At 32.8% G+C, this 23,545-nt stretch overlaps 2 long non-coding RNA genes across 2 annotated transcripts; one reads left to right on the plus strand and one right to left on the minus strand.

Moving 5' to 3' along the window:
* Positions 1-3,886: 3,886 nt before the first annotated feature.
* Positions 3,887-23,309, plus strand: LOC143738238 (uncharacterized). The gene is made up of 3 exons (XR_013203867.1): positions 3,887-4,472; positions 4,528-4,766; positions 23,282-23,309. It is a non-coding gene; the product is annotated as an uncharacterized LOC143738238 (long non-coding RNA).
* Positions 11,743-12,394, minus strand: LOC143738224 (uncharacterized). Its single transcript, XR_013203861.1, has 3 exons — positions 12,299-12,394; positions 12,064-12,132; positions 11,743-11,824 (listed from the first exon to the last, which is right to left on the minus strand). It is a non-coding gene; the product is annotated as an uncharacterized LOC143738224 (long non-coding RNA).
* Positions 23,310-23,545: the final 236 nt, after the last annotated feature.

The raw sequence follows: 23,545 nt of genomic DNA on the forward strand, positions 1-23,545 counted from the left end.
CTGCATACCCCGCTCTGCCTTTGCCTAGGTCATTTCTGCTGGATGACCCATCCACATAAAGAATCATGGTCACAACACGAGACACCAAACTGCTAGATTTAAGTAGTCAGCAACAGCCACTGCAGTTTTATTTGTTCACACAATTTTTTTTAAACGACTTGCTTGAATTTTAATAAAAATTAAAAAAAATTACAGTTCGCACACATCTATTTTTAGTCGCAAATGCGAGTGAAATGCTCGTACTGTCGAGCCCTGTTGCTCTAAAGTATATTTCTCTAAAAAAGTAGGTACTTCTCCAAATTACTTAGTATAATTATATCCTGTTGTTTTATATATCTAATAATATAGCAATCCTACCAAAACTTGATTTTCAGGAAAATAAATTACTCACCAATTATGTTAGACACTTTTTGAGCATCCAGTTGTGGCTTTGCTGCTTTATCTTTGAAGGCATTGGAACTTTTTCCTGTGTAGCAGTGTGTTGACATTGTTGCTCTTCCAAAGACAGCCACCAGGAGGTCTTTTGCTGCTTTTTTTGCATCTGTCCATTTCATGTGGCCAAACTGTTCGGCACCGATGGACGTGGGGGCCAATTCTAAATTGAAAACAGTGATCGAACAATGAAACAGTAACAGAGTTAAAAAGTGAACTTAATATTTTGTTTGTTATGATGAAACCTATGAGCGAAGATTACGAATCATCCAAGAGCAAAAGTTACTGATGTCATTGTAGAAAGCATTATTTGTTGTCCACCATGATTAATTGATTCTGTGAGTGGATTCAATTGCGAAAAAACACCCCAGGTGAATAGGGTAAAAACCGATCTGGCATGTCCGATCAATCTTTGAGCTTTTTGCGCATGCAAAATAAATGAATAAATTATAGGATGGTAACCTAGCTAAAACTGTTATGTGGGTGGCTGATGAACCTAGGCGCAGACAGTATGCAAATCACAGAACGTTTATTGTAGAGAGAAAACAGGGAAAACAAAACCCACGAGGGGGCAAAACAAGACAGGACTAAAGTGACTTACTAGACAAAGATACTGACAAAATACTAGAAGACCAACAACTGAAACAAAAAATATTTTGGGTGGTTGCCAGGGTGTTCTGGGTGGTTGCTAGGCAGTTGATAAGGTGTTCTGGGTGGTTGCTATGGTGTTGCTAGGGTGTTCTATTGTATTTTGGGTGGTTGTTATGGTGTTGCTAGGGTGTTCTGGGTGGTTGCTATGGTGAACTATTTATGAATTTAAAAGTTCATAAGCGTATGAATTTATGAAAATTCATGTGTATGAATTCATGAGTTTATAAGTTTATGAGTTTGTGTACGAGTTTGAGTTTAGAGTTTATAACTTTAAATGAGTAAGTTCAGAGGTTATTAATTTATGAGTTTGAGTTCATAAGTGTGTGAATTCATGAGTTCATGCAAACTTTAAGTTGGCTTGTGAAAGTTTGGACCAATAAGTTTGAAGAAGTTTAAATTGGTTTAAAGTTTAAATTATTTTGAATTTTAAAGTAGTTTGAAGTTTAAATTAGTTTATAGTTTAAATTAGTTTAAAGTTTAAATAAGTTTAAATTAGTTTAAAGTTAAAAGTAGTTAGAAGTTTAAATTAGTTTAAAGTTTAAAGAAGGTTGAAGTTTAAAGTAGTTTTCTAGTTTAAATTAGTTTAAAGTTTAAATTAGTTTGAATTTTAAAGTAGTTTGAAGTTTATATCAGTTGCTAGGGTGTTCTGGGTCGTTGCTAGGGTGTTCTGGGTGGTTGCCAGGCAGTTGCTAGGGTGTTCTGGGTGGTTGCTATGGTGTTGCTAGGGTGTTGTGAGGTATTTTGGGTGGTTGCTAGGTGTTGCTAGGGTGTTTTAAGGTATTTTGGGTGGTTGCTAGGGTGTTCTGGGTGGTTGCTATGGTGTTGCTAGGGTGTTCTGGGGTATTTTGGGTGGTTGCTATGGTGTTGCTAGGGTGATTTAAGGTATTTTGGGTGGTTGCCAGGGTGTTCTGGGTGGTTGCTAGGCAGTTGCTAGGGTGTTCTGGGTGGTTGCTAGGGTGTTCTGGGTGTTTGCTATGGTGTTGCTAGGGTGTTTTAATGTATTTTGTGTGGTTGCTGGGGTGTTATGGGTGGTTGCTAGGCAGTTGCTAGGGTGTTCTGGGTGGTTGCTAGGCAGTTGCTAGGGTGTTCTAGGGTATTTTGGGTGGTGTCTGGGGGTGATGTTTGACGCCAATTTAACATTTGACCATCATGTTCGTAACACAGTCAAAACATCATTTTTTCATCTCAGAAACATTGCCAAATTACGCTCTATGTTGAATTTCTCTGTGGCTGAAAAGTTAATCAACACTTTTGTTTTTTCACGTATTGATTATTGTAATGCTTTGCTGGCTGGAGTTTCTAAAGCTACCCTAAGTAAATTACAGTTGGTACAAAATTCGGGTTCTGACTGGGACCACTGCAAGGGAGCACATCACACCTATCCTGGAAAAATTGCACTGGCTTCCTGTTAGTTTTCGTATTGATTTTAAAATTCTCATGCTCACCTATAAGGCCTTGAATAACTTGGCCCCTCAATATTTGTGTGAGCTCTTAACCCCCTACACTCCTACACATGCTTTACGATCTTCTGAAGCTGGTCTTTTAACTGTCCAAACAACACGGCTAAAAACTATGGGTGATCGGGCTTTTTCTTCTTTGGCTCCTAAATTGTGGAATTCCCTGCCCTCTGAGATTAGGAATGCAGAATCCCTTGGTGTTTTTAAATCGTCTCTTAAAACTTACTTTTTTAGGGTGGCTTTTATGTGATTCGTGTGATTACTGTGTTTGTTATTATATTGGCTTTCTATTTTTATTGCTTGTTTAGTTTTTACTGCCTAGAATGTTGTGTATCTTTCTAATTTCATTATTTTTATGTAAAGTGCTTTGAGATGCTACTTTTAAAGGCACTATATAAAATAAAGTTTATTATTATTATTGTTGCTAGGCAGTTGCTAGGGTGTTCTGGGTGGTTGCTATGGTGTTGCTATGGTGTTCTAACGCCTTTTGGCTGGTTGCTAGGGTGTTCTGGGTTGTTGCTATGTAGTTGCTAGGGTGTACTGGGTAGTTGCTATGGTGTCGCTATGGTGTTCTAGGCTTTTTTGGGTGGTTGCTATGGTGTTGCTAGGATGTTTTAAGGTATTTTGGGTGGTTGTTAGGGTGTTCTGGGTGGTTGCTAGGCAGTTGCTAGGGTGTTCTAGGGTATTTTGGGTGGTTGCTATGGTGTTGCTAGGGTGATTTAAGGTATTTTGGGTGGTTGCTAGGGTGTTCTGGGTGGTTGCTAGGCAGGTGCTAGAGTGTTCTGGTGGTTTCTAGGGTGTTGCTAGGGTGTTCTAGGGTATTTTGGGTGGTTGCTCTGGTGTTGGTAGGGTGATTTAAGGTATTTTGGGTGGTTGCTAGGGTGTTCTGGGTGGTTGCTAGGCAGTTGCTAGGGTGTTCTAGGGGTTGCTAGGCAGTTGCTAGGGTGTTCTAGGATATTTTGGGTGGTTGCTATAGTGTTTTAGTAGGGTGTGTTAAGGTATTTTGGGTGGTTGTTGGTTTTCTCGATGGTTGCTAGGCAGTTGCTAGGGTGTTCTAGGGTATTTTGGGTGGTTGCTATGGTGTTGCTAGGGTGTTTTTTGTTGCTAGGTTGATTTAAGGTATTTTGGGTGGTTGCTAGGCAGTTGCTAGGGTCTTCTGGTGGTTGCTAGGGTGTTTTAGGGTATTTTGGGTAGTTGCTATGGCGTTGCTAGGGTGATTTAATGTATTTTGGGTGGTTGCTAGGGTGTTCTGGGTGGTTGCTAGGCAGTTGCTAGGGTGTTCTGGGGGTTGCTAGGCAGTTGCTAGGGTGTTTTAGGGTATTTTGGGTGGTTGCTATGGTGTTGCTAGGGTGTTTCAAGGTATTTTGGGTGGTTGTTAAGGTGTTCTGGGTGGTTGCTATGCAGTTGCTAGGGTGTTCTAGGGTATTTTGGGTGGTTGCTATGGTGTTGCTAGGGTGTTTTAAGGTATTTTGGGTGGTTGCTAAAAAGAAAGAAAGATAGATAGAAAGATTAGTTAGAAAGAAAGAGAGAAAGAAAGATAGATAGAAAGATTAGTTAGAAAGAAAGAAAGAAAGAAAGAAAGAGAGAAAGATTAGTTAGAAAGAAAGAAAGATTAGTTAGAAAGAAAGATTAGTTAGAATGAAAGAAAGTTAGAAAGGAAGATTAGTTAGAAAGAAAGAAAGAAAGAAAGAAAGAAAGAAAGAAAGATTGAAAGAAAGATTAGAAAGAAAGAAAGAAAGAAAGAAAGAAAGAAAGAAAGAAAGAAAGAAAGAAAGAAAGATAGAAAGTATAGTTAGAAAGAAAGAAAGAAAGATTAGTTAGAAAGAAATAGATTAGTTAGAAAAGAGAGAAAGAAAGATTAGTTAGAAAGAAAGATTAGAAAGAGAGAAAGAAAGAAAGACAGAAAGATTAGTTAGAAAGAAAGAAAGATTAGTTAGAAAGAAAGATTAGTTAGAAAGAAAGATAGAAAGTAAAACTAGTTAGAAAGAAAGAAAGATTAGAAAGAAAGAGAGAAAGATAGATAGAAAGATTAGAAAGAAAGAAAGATTAGTTAGAAAGAAATAGATTAGTTAGAAAAGAAAGAAAGAAAGATTAGTTAGAAAGAAAGATTAGAAAGAGAGAAAGAGAGAAAGAAAGAAAGAAAAAAAGAAAGAAAGAAGGTTAGAAAGAAAGATTAGAAAGAAAGAAAGATTAGAAAGAAAGAAAGAAAGAAAGATAGAAAGATTAGTTAGAAAGAAAGATTAGTTAGAAAGAAAGAAAGATTAGTTAGAAAGAAAGAAAGATTAGTTAGAAAGAAATAGATTAGTTAGAAAAGAAAGAAAGAAAGATAGATTAGTTAGAAAAGAAAGAAAGATAGAAAGAAAGATACATTTGAGTAATAGAGTTTATAAGTTTAAATAAGTAAGAGTTCAAATTTAGAGTTTATTAATTTATTATGAGTTATAGATAGATAAGTGTCATAGATAGATGAGTTTATGGCTGCGTCCGAAATCGCGTACTATGTGAGTAGGTACTACATTTAAATAAGAACGTACTTCGCGACCGTTAAAAAAGTACGTTCTATATAGTATTAATTTTTTTATTTTTTTTTTTTATTTTTTTTATTAATGAAATTCAATTTTACAGACAAAATAGGTATTGAACAAACAGTATTAATTACAATTCTCAGAGGGCAGACATATACAAATCAAATCATAGACTCAAAGCAAATATACAATCAAGAAAACAAAAATAAAATAAAAAGAATAACATTTATGTAAAAGTAAGTCCTTGCAAGGGGCAAAAAAGCTAAAGTGCACTTAGCTTATTGAAAAAACTGGCTACTGTAGAAGCTTTCTCATTTGAAAGGGTGCAAAGTGAAGAAGCAAAAGCCTTAAGTTCATTAGAAAAATGAGGAAAGGTTGGGGGGGTTTTCAAAAATCTGCACTTGTGAATAAAGTATTTAGCAAGTTCAAAAAGATTGTTAATCAAGAAGTGCTGTGAACAATCTTTCTTAAGTACACCAAACTTAATATGTTTGTATTCAAGGGGGTTTACACATGTAATAATACATGATAGTTTACTGTACAATTGAGACCAAAATAACTTTGAGTAATTACAATAATAAAAAATATGTTCTGTAGTTTCAATATCAGTTTCACAAAATTGACAAGAGTTTTCTCCGATATCAAATTTAGATTTCAGGAATTCTTTAGAAGGGTATATGTCATTTATAATTTTAAAATGAATTTCTTTTACTTTAGGGAGACTTGGAAATGTAAGATAATTCATTCTCAATTCCTTCACCTCCTCCGGGTTAAAATCTCTAAAAATATAGTAACGTTTATTTCTATTTGGATGAAGTCTATCAATAAAAACACTTCTAATATATTTGTTGTTACATTTATGATCTCTTATAGATAATTCACCCAGAGAAGGAGATGGGAGAGAGAATGTCACAGAGTAGTGTGAAAGAATCCCCTTTACCAGTAACACCATGTTTTTTGGTATGGCATTTACAATTGTGTAAAACTCTTTCGGGTGACATGCAAATCCATGTTTCAAACACAAATCATTGTAATTGAGAACATATATAGTATTAATACAGGTAGTATGAATGGAGTCCGGACGTACTACATGCGCCATGTTGGAATTGTCACGTGACATACGCTGTCATAACAGCGCAAAAATTTAAAGAGCCCATTCCACTGACTGCACCAACTTCCCGCTGTTTTTAGTTCTGCTTTCTGTTTTCATCAGGCGTCGGTCAGCTGCTCGCAGATGACGCCTTCATCGAGAGCTTTTGAGGAGTTTAAAAATAACGTAAGTAACATTTATTTACCTAATAAATTTTACTTCAGAAAACACACACACAAACCTATGAACAATGACAGATGTTGATTTTTGGCAAGGAAAAAACTATTTATTTGCTTGTGATATTACCATCGATGAATAAACATGAATGAATCAATAGCTACATGCATGTGTGTCTGTGTGTGTACCTGTTATCTCTATTGATATATTCATTGATGGTAATAGCACAAGTGGTGTGCCTGTTTGCTTGTGTATGTATGTGTGTGTATATAGTATATATATATATATACATATTCTGTATATATGTATATATATATATATGTATGTTAGATTTTATGGCAATAGGTTATTTTCATTGCCATTACAGTGAAATAACTGAACACAAATATACAAGCTTGTTAAAAATTATAATTCATTTAAACTATTACATCTGAAGTCAAATATATAATGTTATATACACACATTTGACTTCAGATGTAAAGTGACATCTTAAAATTTCTTCTAGAATTATAGTTTTTATCAAGCTTGTATATTATGATATATATATATATATATATATATATATATATATATATATATATATATACACATATAAATACAAACATATTATATTTATAAATAAGCCAACACGACAAGCACGACATTGTGCACAGAATGAGCAAGGCAGTCATCAGCATTTTGAGACAGGTTATCGCTTTCCCCAGCGTAGATGACCTGGAGGCAGTGGGAGCAGGTTTTACCCAGCTGGCAGGGTCTCCAGCTTTCAGTGTAGTAGCTGGTGTATCACATCCGCATCAAACCACTAGCAAGTGACGTCCAGCTACTTCAACCGGAAAGCTGTTTAATTCTTTCCAGCTGCAGGCCATCACTGACCACCAGGGGAAGTTCCTCGACATTTTTGTTGGGTATCCTGGGTCGGTGCACGATGCCAGGGTGCTGAAGAACAGCCCTGTGTACACTGGCCGGCTGTTTCCACCTGCAGGAAAGTGCATCCTTGGAGATGGTGGGTATCCTAGCCTCATCTTGTACACATGCGTTGAAAAAAAACATATTGAATCATTTTAAAGTGATGCCCTACAAATGAGATTGCTATTATCAAAGTCCCTTTAGATCTTTTTAGAAACCTGTGAAGTTACCTTACTGAAGCTGCTAAAGTTCATTGTCTTTCCTCATGATGACACCATAATAATAATGTTTTAATACTTTTCCTTTTGGTGGATGCTTTAAGCCCTATTATACTACTTTATGCCCAAGTTATGTGATTTTGTTTTAAGCTTTGTATTCTGTATCCATTTAAAAGTTAATACACAAAAATAAAGCAAATAAATTTTAACTCTTTGGGGTCGCCGATCACGCCGGCGTGATCAAGTTACATGACCAGTTTAAGACGTTGAAGCATAAAAACAAAGTCACGTTGAGTGCTGCCGTCCACATCTGTCGACAGTGCTGGCTTGAAAATCTATTTTACTTTTTGTTTTGTATTGATAGACCAAGTAAAAGCGGAGATATGATCATTTAAACTTTATATAAAAAAATATTGACGCGTTCGTAAAAGAACGCCAGATGTGATCCGACAGGCGTTGCATTTATTCTAATAACTTCGTCGGTTTTTGTCATAAAACAAAACGGAGAAAAATGTGTGAATCTGCTGACTCTGCTCTTCAGGCTGCACGTTTTAGGGAATGGAGGAGGAGCCAACTGAGCAAAGAAGCGAAATTGAAAGGCAGAGGATTTACGGAGTTGACAAAGAGAGACATATATACGTTATAGCATGTATAGAGAGATATTATTGCTACCCAGCTAGAAATTTTTTGTTCTAAAAATGTTCTGAGAACATTACCATGCAGTGTTCTAATAATGTTTTCAGCGGGTAGTTTTATTTTGATTCCCAGAATGTTCTCCTAAAAGCTAGGATAACATTCTCTAAAAACATTCTAAATATGTTTAATGCTAACATTGTTAGAACATTATTCGCTAATGTTCTTATAACATTTTCAGCGGGTAGTTTTCTTTTTGTTCCCAGAATGTTCTCTTAAACGTTTTAATAACATTCTTTAAAAACATTCTAAATATGTTTAATGCTAACATTGTTAGAACATTATTCGCTAATGTTCTTATAACATTTTCAGCGGGTAGTTTTCTTTTTGTTCCCAGAATGTTCTCTTAAAAGTTCTAATAACATTCTTTAAAAACATTCTAAATATGTTTAATGCTAACATTGTTGGAATATTATTCCCTAATGTTCTTATAACATTTTCAGCGGGTAGTTTTCTTTTTGTTCCAAGAATGTTCTTAAAAGATCGGATAACATTCTCTAAAAACATTCTAAAAATGTTTAATGCTAACATTGTTAGAACATTATTCCCTAATGTTCTTATAACATTTTCAGCGGGTAGTTTTATTTTTGTTCCCAGAATGTTCTCTTAAAAGATGGCATAACATTCTCTAAGAACACTCTAAAAATGTTTTGTGATGACCTTCTATAAAGGTTTAATCATAACATTTTTAGAACATTACATCCCCTAACATTCTTATAAAGTTTTTAGCGGGAAGTTTTATTTTTGTTCCCAAAATGTTCTCTTAAACAAAAAAAAATGCTTAGCTAATAGCTATAACATTGTTAAAACATACAATTTTATTAATCTCAAAACTAAAACATCAGAATCTAACAGGTTTATAAATGGCATCCACATAAATTATTAGAAGTTCTGCGTACAGTAAATGCCCAACATTAAATGAAGAAATCAGTAAAGTCCAATGTGCAATCATGCGTCTTGACTGCTGTGTTTGGTCAGAGCCCTCATCATCAGTCTTTGCTAGTCTTGGTTCTTGCAGAAGAATAATACAGTCATCTGTATTAATATGTGTTCTACTGTTCTCTCTTCTAGTTGTCCAGCTGCTCTCCCAGTTAGCAGCAGTGAACTCTATTATCTGTGTGCATGGTAGGGTTTTTCCTCATAGCCTATAAAAGAAGATCATGCAACAGTGTAAACAGAAAGAATACAAATACATACATATTAAGATCACAAGCAATATTGACATTGAAAACTTTCAAAATTAGCCAGCCTAATTAGTAATCAGAAATTATGTAAAGACTAATTTATTGAAAGTATAAATATGATACCTTATGAGTATCTTTTTTGTTTCTGTAATTTAAAACATATACTAAATCCATATTAATAACACAACTAGAGGCTAAATTATGTGAACAAACGTTGATGTTGGCTTGAGAAGCCTGAACCTCGAACCAGGACTGGAACTCAGGTCGCTGTGAGCACAGCTCCAGCATGGCACAGCGCTGCCCACGAGGCTATTGCTCTGACTTAACAGCGCTTATATTGTCTATGGATCGTTACATTTCTTACAGATTTCTGCTTGTTTTAAATCAGATACAGATAAAGTAACACTGCATTTGAATGTATTGGCGATAGAACTATTTCGAGAGTGAATTAATCATACATGTAAGTGCAGCATCTCTTTGCTATTAGTGAAGCTGTACGTTTTAGTTACTTCAAAAGCAGAAAGAAATATATGCTAAGCTAGTTATTTTAAAGCTAGTTATTTTAGTCAATAAAGTTTTAAATATGGATATTTTTCTTACACAAACGCATCGCTTCGCTTTAGTGCTGGGCGGTTTGACCAAAAATTTATATCACGTTTTTTTTTCAAAATGATGCCGGTTTTCCGGTTTATGACGTTTTTTTTTTCTCATGCATAATCAGGTGTTCAAAGCATTTTCTACTGGTTGAGAGAGGAATTACTGCAGTAAATTGACTTAGGATGGTCTATTTTACTGTCATTAGTGAATATTGTAGAATAGAATAGCGCCCAGTATAACCTAAAATTGTTATTTCTTAACGTTCTAACAACGTTCTTGTAACCAGGAAATAACGTTAATACAACGTTTATATAACGGGAGAATTGAACGTTCTTATAATGTTTTGAATAAAGTTCTTATAATAACCAAGAAATAACGTTAATACAACGTCTAAAAAACTGGACGTTTTGAATGTTCCTATAACATTCAGAAATAACGTTTTTATAACTTAATGGGAACATTATGAAAACGTTCTTATAACCTAAAATTGTCAGCTGGGGAAGAGGAGAGATTCGCAATTGCACTGAACACGTTTTAAGTGCAGGATTCTCTGAGCGAGTCCAGAGAAAATAGACCTATTCTAAAGCCTCGTACACACCGGGACGAATATCGGCTCGCGTTATTCGTCAGCGTTTTTCAACCCGTTTTTTGTGTTCACACCCAAGCGATTTTCGCTGACGATGAGCCGAGTGAACATGCAAATTTATTCCCTGACATTAGATGGCGCTTAATGTAAAACAGAAATACCCCGGTCCACAAAGTGCTTCTGACACACGCTTGTCACTCAGAAGAAGAGAGCAAGTTTGTCGCGTTAGTCATATAGTTCTTTATTCTCGTTGGTGTCTCTTTATAAAGACACCAACAAGACCAGCAGCTCTACATTCATCTGGCCTTGCATCTTCCTCGTCTTATTTCTTCCCGGCAGAGTGTAGTCAGAGAATGTCTAATAAGTCTAATAATAATAATGTCTAATAAGAGAATGTCCGTAGACGGGCTTTGGTCATTAGACATTCTCTGCTTTGGTGTAGTAGACGCTGTATATAATAGGAAAATAACGCCATAGTTCTGCAGCATCCATCTTCCCTGTAACGTAACACCAGAGCACTGCTGTTTACTCTCGCCTCGCAGTCGCTGCTTAGAAGTGCAACATTGTAAAGGGTCCGTCTGAAACAGTGTCGCGTGGCGTAATGTCGTTCCGAACGTTGTGTAATTAAATACATCGGTATGGCGGTATATTAAAAATGAATATCATAACAAAAATATACACCGGTTTTCGGTATGAACCGGTATACCGCCCAGCACTACTTCGCTTCAAAAGGCCTTTATAACCCCGCCAGAGCCGTGTGGATTACTTTTATCATGGATGGATGCACTTTTATAGACTTAAAACAGAAACGGCCATTCACTGCCATTATAAAGCTCGGAAGAGCCAGGACATTTTTTAATATAACTCCGATTGTATTCGTCTGAAAGAAGAATGTCATATGCACCAAGGATGACTTGAGGGTGAGTAAATCATGGGCTAATTCTCATTTTTGGATGTCTTTTGGATGAGATCATTTATGGTCTGTGTTAGGTGCTTTTAGCACTAAAGCTCTAGGAGTTAAGAGTTGAAAATTTTTGTCTCAGAAAAATAATAATAATAATAATATTTAGTTCAAATAGGTTAACAATATGTTGGCTTTCTTAAACCAACATAATTATTTCCTAACATTTGAACAAGATTACTATAATCTGTATTATAATATAAAGGTAATTCTGTGAAGATTTACAACAAGTTACAAAACCACCTACCAGTTACAAGTCTCTTTAGCTCCCATATCCATTCACCTCTGCAGGTTTATGTTTGACAGATTGTGTCCTTTACATTGACCATCAGCCCCAGAGTAATTACCTGAAATATTTTAAAACATGGTCTGTCAACATACAACGATATTACAAGCACATACAATATTTGCTAGAAACACAAAAGACTGAAAACGTTTTAGACTGAATGCTTTTTCCAATTTTCCCATTACCTCTTTATGAATTACTGAAATATTATTAACTTTTACTTTCAAACGACAATAAGATAAACACTTTTAAGTTGCAAAAATAGAGTATTCATATACACAGAACACAATATTAGGCTACCTTTGTTGTAAATGGAGACTTTATTGCGTCATCGGTTTTATATTCATCTTCAAACAGGCAGTTTGGAGTCTGGATTAAAACATATCTAGCTGTTATTCAAAAGTAACATATACTCAGATTTAATGCGACTGTCATCCAATTCTAAGAAAGTAAAATCTAACACTGAAAGACATATATCAAGGATAAGAGAAAGCTATATGTAAACTGAAAAATACACACACAAAAAAAAACTTACAGTTGTGAAAGAGCTCTTCCGTTGACCAGGAGTTCTGTTGTTTGGCAATTTGTCAATTTAGACAACGGGCATTTTGCGCCGATTTCTTCAACAAAAACGTTACTTTCTTTGCGCTGTTTGTCGATTTCAAATGTTCTTACGTCATGAGAAAATCACGCTGTGATTGGTAGTTTTAAACGTCGATCCACAGTGACCCCCAATCAGCTTCTCGTCTCTTCTAAACACATTTCGCGCAACAGTTCAAACAGTTCAGAGTAATATCCTCAAAACACTTTACAAATGCTGTTTTGATAATCTCCTCTTTTAATATGGAACATTATGCCAATATTTTATAGGTTAAAATAATTCTACAATCTGTTACCTAAACAGCTTCCCTAAAATATCCTTAAAATGTTATGAGCTTTTGTTACTCATCATATTATGAGATTTTGTCATCTCAGGCCAATAATGTCCTCAAAACATTTGATGAATGTTGCTTTGATAATGTTCCTCCTTTGTTATTGTGCTAATGATTTATAAAAGATAACAACATCCCTAAAAAAATCCTCAAAATGTTTCATGCAAAATGTTAAAAAGTAAATTGAAAGGAATGTTTTATTAAAAACATTTTATCATCTCAGGACTAAATAATATCGTCAAAACATTTTACGAACGTTGATTTGATAATGTTCCTCTGTCATTATGGAACATTGTACCAATGTTTTATTGAGAACATTGTCTTATCTGTTATCTCAACAACATTCCCAAAACATCCTCAAAATGTTACAGTTGTAATGTTCTTGCTTTGTTAACACTTCACATTACAAGAACGTTTTATAAAAAACACTCCGTCATCTCAGGCCTCAATGATATCCTCAAAACATTTTACGAACGTTAATTTGATAATGTTCCTCCTCTGTTATTATGGAACATTGTACCAATGTTTTATTGAGAACATTGTATTATCTGTTATCTCAACAACATTCCCAAAACATCCTCAAAATGTTACAGTTATAATGTTCTTGCTTTGTTAACACTTCAAATTACAAGAACGTTTTATAAAAAAACACTCCGTCATCTCAGGCCTCAATGATATCCTCAAAACATTTTGCGAACGTTGATATGATAATGTTCCTCCTCTGTTATTATGGAACATTGTACCAATGTTTTATTGAGAACATTGTATTATCTGTTATCTCAACAACATTCCCAAAACATCCTAAAAATTTTACAGTTATAATGTTCTTGCTTTGTTAACACTTCAAATTACAAGAACGTTTTATAAAAAAACACTCCGTCATCTCAGGCCTCAATGATATCCTCAAAACATTTTGCGAACGTTAATTTGATAATGTTCCTCCTCTGTTATTATGGGACATTGTGTCAATGTTTTATAAAAGATGATTCTACAAACTTTTACCTCAACAACATCCTGAAAATGTTACATATAAAATGTTCTTGCTTTGTTAACACGTCACATTACAAGAACGTTTTATAAAAAACACTCCGTCATCTCAGGCCTCAATGATATCCTCAAAACATTTTGCGAACGTTGATATGATAATGTTCCTCCTCTGTTATTATGGAACATTGTGCCAATGTTTTATTTTGAACATTGTATTATCTGTTATCTCAAAAACATTCCCAAAACATCCTCAAAATTTTACATTTAAAACGTTCTTGCTTTGCTAACACGTCACATTACAAGAACGTTTTATAAAAAACACTGTCATCTCAGGCCTCAATGATATCCTCAAAACATTTTGCGAACGTTGATATAATAATGTTCCTCTCCTATTATTATGGAACATTGTGCCAATGTTTTATTGAGAACATTGTCTTATCTGTTATCTCAACAACATTCCCAAAACATCCTGAAAATGTTACAGTTATAATGTTCTTGCTTTGTTAACACGTCACATTACAAGAACGTTTTATAAAAACACTCCGTCATCTCAGGCCTCAATGATATCCTCAAAACATTTTACGAACGTTGATATGATAATGTTCCTCTCCTGTTATTATGGAACATTGTGCCAATGTTTTATTGAGAACATTGTATTATCTGTTATCTCAACAACATTCCCAAAACACCCTCAAAATGTTACATTTAAAACGTTCTTGCTTTGCTAACACATCACATTACAAGAACGTTTTATAAAAAACACTCATCTCAGGCCTCAATGATATCCTCAAAACATTTTGCGAACGTTGATATGATAATGTTCCTCTCCTATTATTATGGAATATTGTGCCAATGTTTTTTTGAGAACATTGTATTATCTGTTATCTCAACAACATTCCCAAAACATCCTCAAAATGTTACAGTTAAAACGTTATATCTTAGTTTACATTTAACCTTATAGGAACATTATTTGAAATGATAAAACATCCATAAAACATCCTTAGAACATTACATTCAAATGTTTTCTTTAAAACATTAACCAAACTTGTAGGGAATGTTAGCCAAAGTTCTGAGAACGTTCCCTGCTAGCTGGGTAGTTTTTGGAAGAGTTTGAGTAAATTTTGAGAGTAGTTTAGGAGTAGTGTAGATAGTTTAGGAGTAGATTTAGATAAACTGTTTTGAGGAGTGGCACAGATAAAAAATAAAATTAAATAAAAAACACCTGATATTTGTTGTAAATACTTGTATGTATAGTTTGATTTTGTGTTAATTTTACCTTTTGTATGGTATATTTGCACTATTGAGGAACCCCTCTTACTCAATGAATGAAAGCCCTGTAATGTAGCTATCTGTGTAATTGTACATGAAGTGTTTTGTAGAGTTTCTAAGCAAAAAAGTAAAGAAAAAACGCCTATTGCCACACCTCCTTTTTGTGATATATAGTTTCATTTTATCTCAATTTTACATTTTATTTTGTATTTGCACTATTTGGTAACCCTCATACTCTGGGAATGCAAGGCCTTAAATATAGCTCTCTGAATAATTGTGTGCTCAACATTTTTTAAAAAGTGGCTGAGCTAAAAAGAAAGAAAAAAGCCTATGGCTACACCCGCTTTTTTTTGTAAATCATTTTTTTTTTGTATATAGCTCGATTATATCTGAATTGTGCCTGTATATGTTGACATTTACAACTTTTGTTTACATTTTAAACCTTTTAAAATGCTTCATTGAGTATGCTTTTGTTTTTTGTAGTAGAAAAGCTATAATTTTTCTATTCAGATTTTGTGTTTTTTGTGTGATTTTGGGTCCAGTATGTTGATACAGTACATCAAAGTGAAAAACTAATTGTCTGGTCATATATGTGATGTTGTGCTGAAAAAAATAATACAAAACATTGTTATGGTAAACATTTGTTTATGTCTCAAAAAAAAAAAAAAAAAAAAGCACTCAAAAACGGCCAAAATAGCCCAAGACTCCGAAGGGTTAAAGGTGTCTGAAGTGTGTGGGTATTTCTCTACAGTTCGGCATTCATAGTCAGACAATATATTTTTCAGATATACCTGGAATTTGCTTGTTTGCTTGTAAAACATATAATTCGTTAAATGATTGCTTTACAGGGCCAAACATGAGCATGATTCAACCATGACAGAATTCTCATTTTGGGGGTGAACTATAAAAAGAATAAAAAATAACGGTAACACTTTACTTGAAGGGGTGTGCATAAGACTGACATGACACCTTCATAATAATGACATGACATTAATATGAAGGAGGGTTTGTTTATGACAACTCATTAAGTGTCATTTGCTCATTTATTACATTTTTAATGCAAATATGATATTTTTGAGACAAACTTGACACTGACAGGTTATGATGTAGGCCTATTGGTTTATGTCAAGTTGTCATGACAAAGACATCTCAAACTCAAACTTTTATTTGCATTAAAAATGTCATAATTGAGCAAATCACACTTAATGAAAGTTGTCATAAACATGCATAAAACCACCTAAATATTAATGACATGTGTCATGTCATGATTATAAAGGTGTCATTTCAGTCTATGCACACCCCTTCAAGTAAAGTGCTACCAAAATAACTTACTTTATATTTTTGTTTAAGGTTTTGCCCTCTATGCTCTGCTCTGTGATAAAAACTCTGCAATAAATGCACAGAAATCAAGCATAAAAGAAATGCAGTAAGAGCTTGAGTAGAAATGTTTACATCTAAGTTACAAATAACTTACCATTGAATCTACATATTCTTAATCTTTCCATTTTGCCCCTGCAAAATCAACACAGGATTTAACATGTTATGAACTATGGTCAATCTATTAATGTTACATTAACAAGTTGAGGTAAGTTACACTTGGTAACAGTAGTTCGCTATGTAGCCAACACATATTTCATAATAACAACACCGGTAAAGGAGAAATAAAATCGTTTTAAAATAAAAAAAATAAAAGTTGTGTAACTATCTCATTAAACTGCGAAACAATGAACGTCTTTGTTTAAAGAAAACAGAGTTAGCTAGCTGACAGGCATTAGCTCGTTCTGTTCGGTAATAATGATAATGATAAAAGTGGCATTTTGCAGCCAATTCAGAAAATTGTACCCGCGATTTACATTATTTAAACGTTTAACACGTCAATCGTTTACTTATATGATGTTAAACAAACACAATTTAACCACAAATAAACAAAAAGTGTTTTATATAGTACCTACACTTGAAAACTCCTGCGTCTCTCATTTTCAAATATAACGGCGACAACTCCTCTCCCGTGGCATCATGGGATAGCAAAGTGTCCATCGTATGCGCACTTCAGAATCTCGCCGGAAGTAGTAGGTCATCCGGGTACTTTTCGCCTACAGTTTTTCGAATTCTATGAATTCGGACATACTACTCTGCCCGCGTACTGTTTTTCGCATACTATATAGTAGGGAAGTACGCGATTTCGGACGCAGCCTATTAGTTTAAATGAGTCTCAAAGGCTGATATAGTATATGGAATGGCAGTTTGCTTCAGTCTAGGGCTTCAAGGAGTTTAGATTTGAATTTTTGGCAGTTGGGGAGTTTGAAAATCTGAACATTCCGCAATGTTAAGTCAATGGGAGTTTTTTCCGAGTTTGATCGTCATTTTTAGGAAAACCGTAAGTCTGATCAGTTAGAAAAGATATTGCAACTCGAGTCAGATCAGTTTGAGTGTCTGAGCCGAGTTTGGAGTATGTAGAGTTAAAGCTCTAGGAGGAGTTTGATATAGAAATTTCACTGCAAGAAGAAGAAGAAGAAGAAGAAGAAGAAGTTTAAATAGGATTTCAGTAAGTTGGCTCTCACAAGCCAACTTAATAAGTTTAAATAGGATTTCAGTAAGTTGGCTTTCACAAGCCGGACCAGAGAGTTTGAAGAAGTTTAAAATAGTTTGAAGTTTGATAGATGGATTAGTTAGAAAGAAAGAATAGTTAGAAAGAAAACGATACGTTAGAAAGAAAAGAAAGATTAGTTAGATAGATAGAAAGATTGGTTTCAATAAAAGAAAGATTAGTTAGAAAGAAAGATTAGTTAGAAAGAAAGAAAGATAGATTAGTTAGAAAGAAAGATAGATTAGTTAGAAAGAAAGAAAGATTAGTTAGAAAGAAAGAAAGATTAGTTAGAAAGAAAGAAAGATGGATTAGTTAGAAAGAAAGATGGATTAGTTAGAAAGAAAGAAAGAAAGATGGATTAGTTAGAAACAAAGAAAGATTAGTTAGAAACAAAGAAAGAAAGATAGATTAGTTAGAAACAAAGAAAGATTAGTTAGAAAGAAATAAAGATTAGTTAGAAAGAACGATTGATTTGTTAGAAAAAAAGAAAGATTAGTTAGAAAGAAAGAAAGAAAGAAAGAAAGATAGATAGATTAGTTAGAAAGAAAGATAGATTAGTTAGAAAGAAATAAAGATAGATTAGTTAGAAAGAAAGATAGATAGATTAGATAGAAAGAAAGAAAGATAGATAGATTAGTTAGAAAGAAAGATATATAGATTAGTTAGAAAGAAAGATAGACAGATTAGTTAGAGAGAAAGAAAGATAGATTAGTTACAAAGAAAGAAAGATATATTAGTTAGAAAGAAAGATTAGTTAGAAAGAAAGAAAGATTAGTTAGAAAGAAAGAAAGATAGATAGATAGATTAGTAAGAAAGAAAGATACATAGATTAGTTAGAAAGAAAGATAGATAGATTAGTTAGAAAGAAAGAAAGAAAGATAGATTAGTTAGAAACAAAGATAGATTAGTTAGAAAGAAAGATAGATTAGTTAGAAAGAAAGATAGATTAGTTAGAAAGAAAGAAAGATTAGTTAGAAAGAAAGAAAGATTAGTTAGAAACAAAGAAAGATAGATAGATTAGTTAGAAACAAAGAAAGATTAGTTAGAAAGAAAGATGGATTTGTTAGAAAGAAAGATAGATTAGTCAGAAAGAAAGAAAGATAGATTAGTTAGAAAGAAAGAAAGATAGATTAGTTAGAAAGAAAGATAGATTAGTTAGAAAGAAAGAAAGATTAGTTAGAAACAAAGATAGATAGATTAGTTAGAAAGAAAGAAAGATTAGTTAGAAAGAAAGAAAGATGGATTAGTTAGAAAGAAAGATGGATTAGTTAGAAAGAACGAAAGAAAGAAAGATGGATTAGTTAGAAAGAAAGAAAGATTAGTTAGAAACAAAGAAAGATAGATAGATTAGTTAGAAAAAAAGAAAGATTAGTTAGAAAGAAATAAAGATTAGTTAGAAAGAAAGATTGATTTGTTAAAAAAAAGAAAGATTAGTTAGAAAGAAAGAAAGAAATATAGATAGATTAGTTAGAAAGAAAGATAGATTAGTTAGAAAGAAAGAAAGATAGATTAGTTAGAAAGAAAGATAGATAGATTAGATAGAAAGAAAGATAGATAGATAGATAGATTAGTTAGAAAGAAATTTAGATAGATTAGTTAGAAAGAAAGATAGATAGATTAGTTAGAAAGAAAGATAGATAGATTATTTAGGAAGAAAGATAGATAAGTTAGAAAGAAAGATGGATTTGTTAGAAAAAAGAAGGATTAGTTAGAAAGAAAGATAGATAGATTAGTTAGAAAGAAAGAAAGATGGATTAGTTAGAAAGAAAGATGGATTTGTTAGAAAAAAGAAGGATTAGTTAGAAAGAAAGATAGATAGATTAGTTAGAAAGAAAGAAAGATGGATTAGTTAGAAAGAAAGATGGATTAGTTAGAAAGAAAGAAAGATTAGTTAGAAAGAAAGAAAGATAAATAGATTAGTTAGAAAGAAAGATAGATAGATTAGTTAGAAATAAAGAAAGGTAGATTAGTTAGAAAGAAAGATAGATTAGTTAGAAAGAAAGAAAGAAAGAAAGAAAGATAGATAGATTAGTTAGAAAGAAAGATGGATTAGTTAGAAAGAACGAAAGAAAGAAAGATGGATTAGTTAGAAAGAAAGAAAGATTAGTTAGAAAAAAAGAAAGATAGATAGATTAGTTAGAAAGAAAGAAAGATTAGTTAGAAATAAATAAAGATTAGTTAGAAAGATTGATTTGTTAGAAAAAAAGAAAGATTAGTTAGAAAGAAAGAAAGAAAGATAGATAGATTAGTTAGAAAGAAAGATAGATTAGTTAGAAAGAAAGAAAGAAAGATAGATTAGTTAGAAAGAAAGATAGATAGATTATATAGAAAGAAAGATAGATAGATAGATTAGTTAGAAAGAAAGATAGATAGATTAGTTAGAAAGAAAGATAGATAGATTAGTTAGAAAGAAAGAAAGATAGATTAGTTAGAAAGAAAAAAAGATAGAATAGTTAGAAAGAAAGATAGATAGATTAGTTAGAAAGAAAGATAGATAGATAGATTAGTTAGAAAGAAAGATGGATAGATTAGTTAGAAAGAAAGATAGATAGATTAGTTAGAAAGAAAGATAGATAGATTATTTAGGAAGAAAGATAGATAAGTTAGAAAGAAAGATGGATTTGTTAGAAAAAAGAAGGATTAGTTAGAAAGAAAGATAGATTAGTTAGAAAGAAAGAAAGATGGATTAGTTAGAAAGAGAGATGGATTAGTTAGAAATAAAGAAAGATTAGTTAGAAAGAAAGAAAGATAGATAGATTAGTTAGAAAGAAAGAAAGATAGATTAGTTAGAAAGAAAGAAAGATAGATTAGTTAGAAAGAAAGATAGATTAGTTAGAAAGAAAAAAAGAAAGATAGATAGATAGATAGATTAGTTAGAAAGAAAGATAGATAGATTAGTTAGAAAGAAAGATAGATAGATTAGTTAGAAAGAAAGAAAGATTAGTTAGAAACAAAGAAAGATAGATTAGTTAGAAAGAAATAAAGATTAGTTAGAAAGAAAGAAAGATAGATAGATTAGTTAGAAAGAACGAAAGATTAGTTACAAAGAAATAAAGATTAGTTAGAAAGAAAGATGGATTTGTTAGAAAAAAAGAAAGATTAGTTAGAAAGAAAGATGGATTAGTTAGAAAGAAAGATGGATTAGTAAGAAAGAAAGAAAGAAAGAAAGATGGATTAGTTAGAAAAAAAGAAAGATTAGTTAGAAAGAAAGAAATAAATATTAGTTAGAAAGAAAGGAAGAGAAAGAAAGATGGATTAGTTAGAAAGAAAGATAGATTAAGTAGAAAGAAAGAAAGAAAGAAAGAAAGAAAGATTAGTTAGAAAGAAAGAAAGAAAGAAAGAAAGAAAGATAGATTAGTTAGAAAGAAAGATAGATTAGGTAGAAAGAAAGATAGATTAGTTAGAAAGAAAGAAAGATCAGTTAGAAAGAAAGATAGATAGATTAGTTAGAAAGAAAGAGAGATAGATTAGTTAGAAAGAAAGATAGATAGATTAGTTAAAAAGAAAGAAAGATTAGTTAGAAAGAAATAAAGATTAGTTAGAAAGAAAGATGGATTTGTTAGAAAAAAGAAATATTAGTTAGAAAAAAAGATAGATAGATTAGTTAGAAAGAAAGATGGATTAGTTAGAAAGAAAGAAAGAAAGAAAGAAAGAAAGATAGAAAGATGGATTAGTTAGAAAGAAAGATTAGTTAGAAAGAAAGAAAGAGAAAGAAAGATAGCTTTGTTAGAAAGAAAGATAGATTAAGTAGAAAGAAAGAAAGAAAGAAAGATAGATTAGTTCGAAAGAAAGATAGATAGATTAGTTAGAAAGAAAGATAGATAGATTAAGTAGAAAGAAATATTAGTTAGAAAGAAAGATAGATTAGTTAGAAAGAAAGATAGATAAGTTAAAAAGAAAGAAAGATTAGTAAGAAAGAAAGAAAGATAAGTTAGAAAGAAAGATGGATTTGTTAGAAAAAAGAAAGATTAGTTAGAAAGAAAGATAGATAGATTAGTTAGAAAGAAAGATGGATTAGTTAAAAGAAAGAAAGAAAGAAAGATGGATTAGTTAGAAAGAAAGATTAGTTAGATATAAAGGAAGATAGATAATTTAGAAAGAAAGAAAGAGAAAGACAGATAGATTAGTTAGAAAGAAAGAGAGATTAGTTAGAAAGAAAGATAGATAGATTAAGTAGAAAGTAAGAAAGAAAGAAAGAAAGATTAGTTAGAAAGAAAGAAAGAGATTAGTAAGAAAGATAGATTAGTTAGAAAGAAAGAAGGATATATTAGTTAGAAAGAAAGATAGATTAGTTAGAAAGAAAGATAGATTAGTTAGAATGAAAGAAAGAAAGATAGATTGGTTAGAAAGAAAGAAAGATCAGTTCGAAAGAAAGATAGATAGATTAGTTAGAAAGAAAGATAGATAGATTAGTTAGAAACAAAGAAAGATAGATAGATTAGTTAGAAAGAAATAAAGATTAGTTAGAAAGAAATAAAGATTAGTTAGAAAGAAAGATGGATTTGTTAGAAAAAAGAAATATTAGTTAGAATGAAAGATAGATAGATTAGTTAAAAAGAAATATGGATTAGTTAGAAAGAAAGAAAGAAAGAAAGAAAGAAAGAAAGATGGATTAGTTAGAAAGATAGATAGATTAGTTAGAAAGAAAGAAAGATAGATTGATTAGAAATAAAGAAAGATTAGTTAGAAAGATAGATAGATTAGTTAGAAAGAAATATAGATAATTAGTTAAAAAATTGTGTTCTGGTTGGTTGCTAGGGTGTTCTGGGTGGTTGCTATGGTGTTGCTAGGGTGTTCTAAGGTATTTTAGGTGGTTGCTATGTTTTACTAGGGTGTTCTAAGGTATTTTGGGTGGTTGCTAGTGTGTTCTGGGTGGTTGCTATGGTGTTGCTAGGGTGATTTAAGGTAATTTGGGTGGTTGCTAGGGTGTTCTGGGTGGTTGTTAGGCAGTTACTAGGGTCTTCTGGTGGTTGCTAGGGTGTTGCTAGGGTGTTCTAGGGTATTTTGGGTGGTTGCTATGGTGTTGCTAGGGTGATTTAAGGTATTTTGGGTGGATTTTAGTGTGTTCTGGGTGGTTGCTAGGCAGTTGCTAGGGTGTTCTGGGGGTTGCTAGGCAGTTGCTAGGGTGTTCTATGGTATTTTGGATGGTTTCCATGGTGTTTCTAGGGTGTTTTAAGGTATTTTGGGTGGTTGTTAAGGTGTTCTGGGTAGTTGCTAGGGTGTTCTAGGGTATTTTGGGTGGTTGCTATGGTGTTGCTAGGGTGTTTTAAGGTATTTTGAGTGGTTGCTAGGGTGTTCTGGGTGGTTGCTATGGTGTTGCTAGGGTGTTCTAGGGTATTTTGGGTGGTTGCTATGGTGTTGCTATGTTGATTTAAGGTATTTTGGGTGGTTGCTAGGGTGTTCTGGGTGGTTGCTAGGGTATTCTAGGGTATTTTGGGTGGTTGCTATGGTGTTGCTAGGGTGATTTAAGGTATTTTGGGTGGTTGCTAGGGTGTTCTGGGTGGTTGCTATGGTGTTGCTATGGTGTTTTAGGGTATTTTGGGTGATTGCTATGGTGTTGCTAGGGTGATTTAAGGTATTTTGGGTGGTTGCTAGGGTGTTCTGGGTGGTTGCTAGGCAGTTGGTAGGGTGTTATAGTTGTTGCTAGGGTGTTCTAGGGTATTTTGGGGGGTTGCTATGGTGTTGCTAGGGTATTTTAGAAATGTTGGAAAGAAAGAAAGATTAGTTAGAAAGAAATAAAAAGAAAGAAAGATTGGGTAGAAAGAAAGATTATTTAGAAAGAAAGAACATTTAGAAAGGAAATAGATAGGTTAGAATGAAAGAAAGGTTTGAAAGAATTGTTAGATATAAATGTTAGAAAGAAAGAAAGAAAGAAAGAAAGAAAGAAAGATTAGTAAGAAAGAAAGAAAGAAAAAAGAAAGATAAGGTAGAAAAAAGATTAATTAGAAAGAAAGAAAGAAAGAAAGAAAGGACAGATTAGTAGGAGAGATCAGTTAGAAAGAAAGAA

The sequence above is a fragment of the Siphateles boraxobius genome, unplaced genomic scaffold (assembly GCF_051911475.1).
Source record: "Siphateles boraxobius isolate OS27281-9 unplaced genomic scaffold, OSU_SipBor_1 140, whole genome shotgun sequence".
NCBI classification, from domain to species: domain Eukaryota; kingdom Metazoa; phylum Chordata; class Actinopteri; order Cypriniformes; family Leuciscidae; genus Siphateles; species Siphateles boraxobius.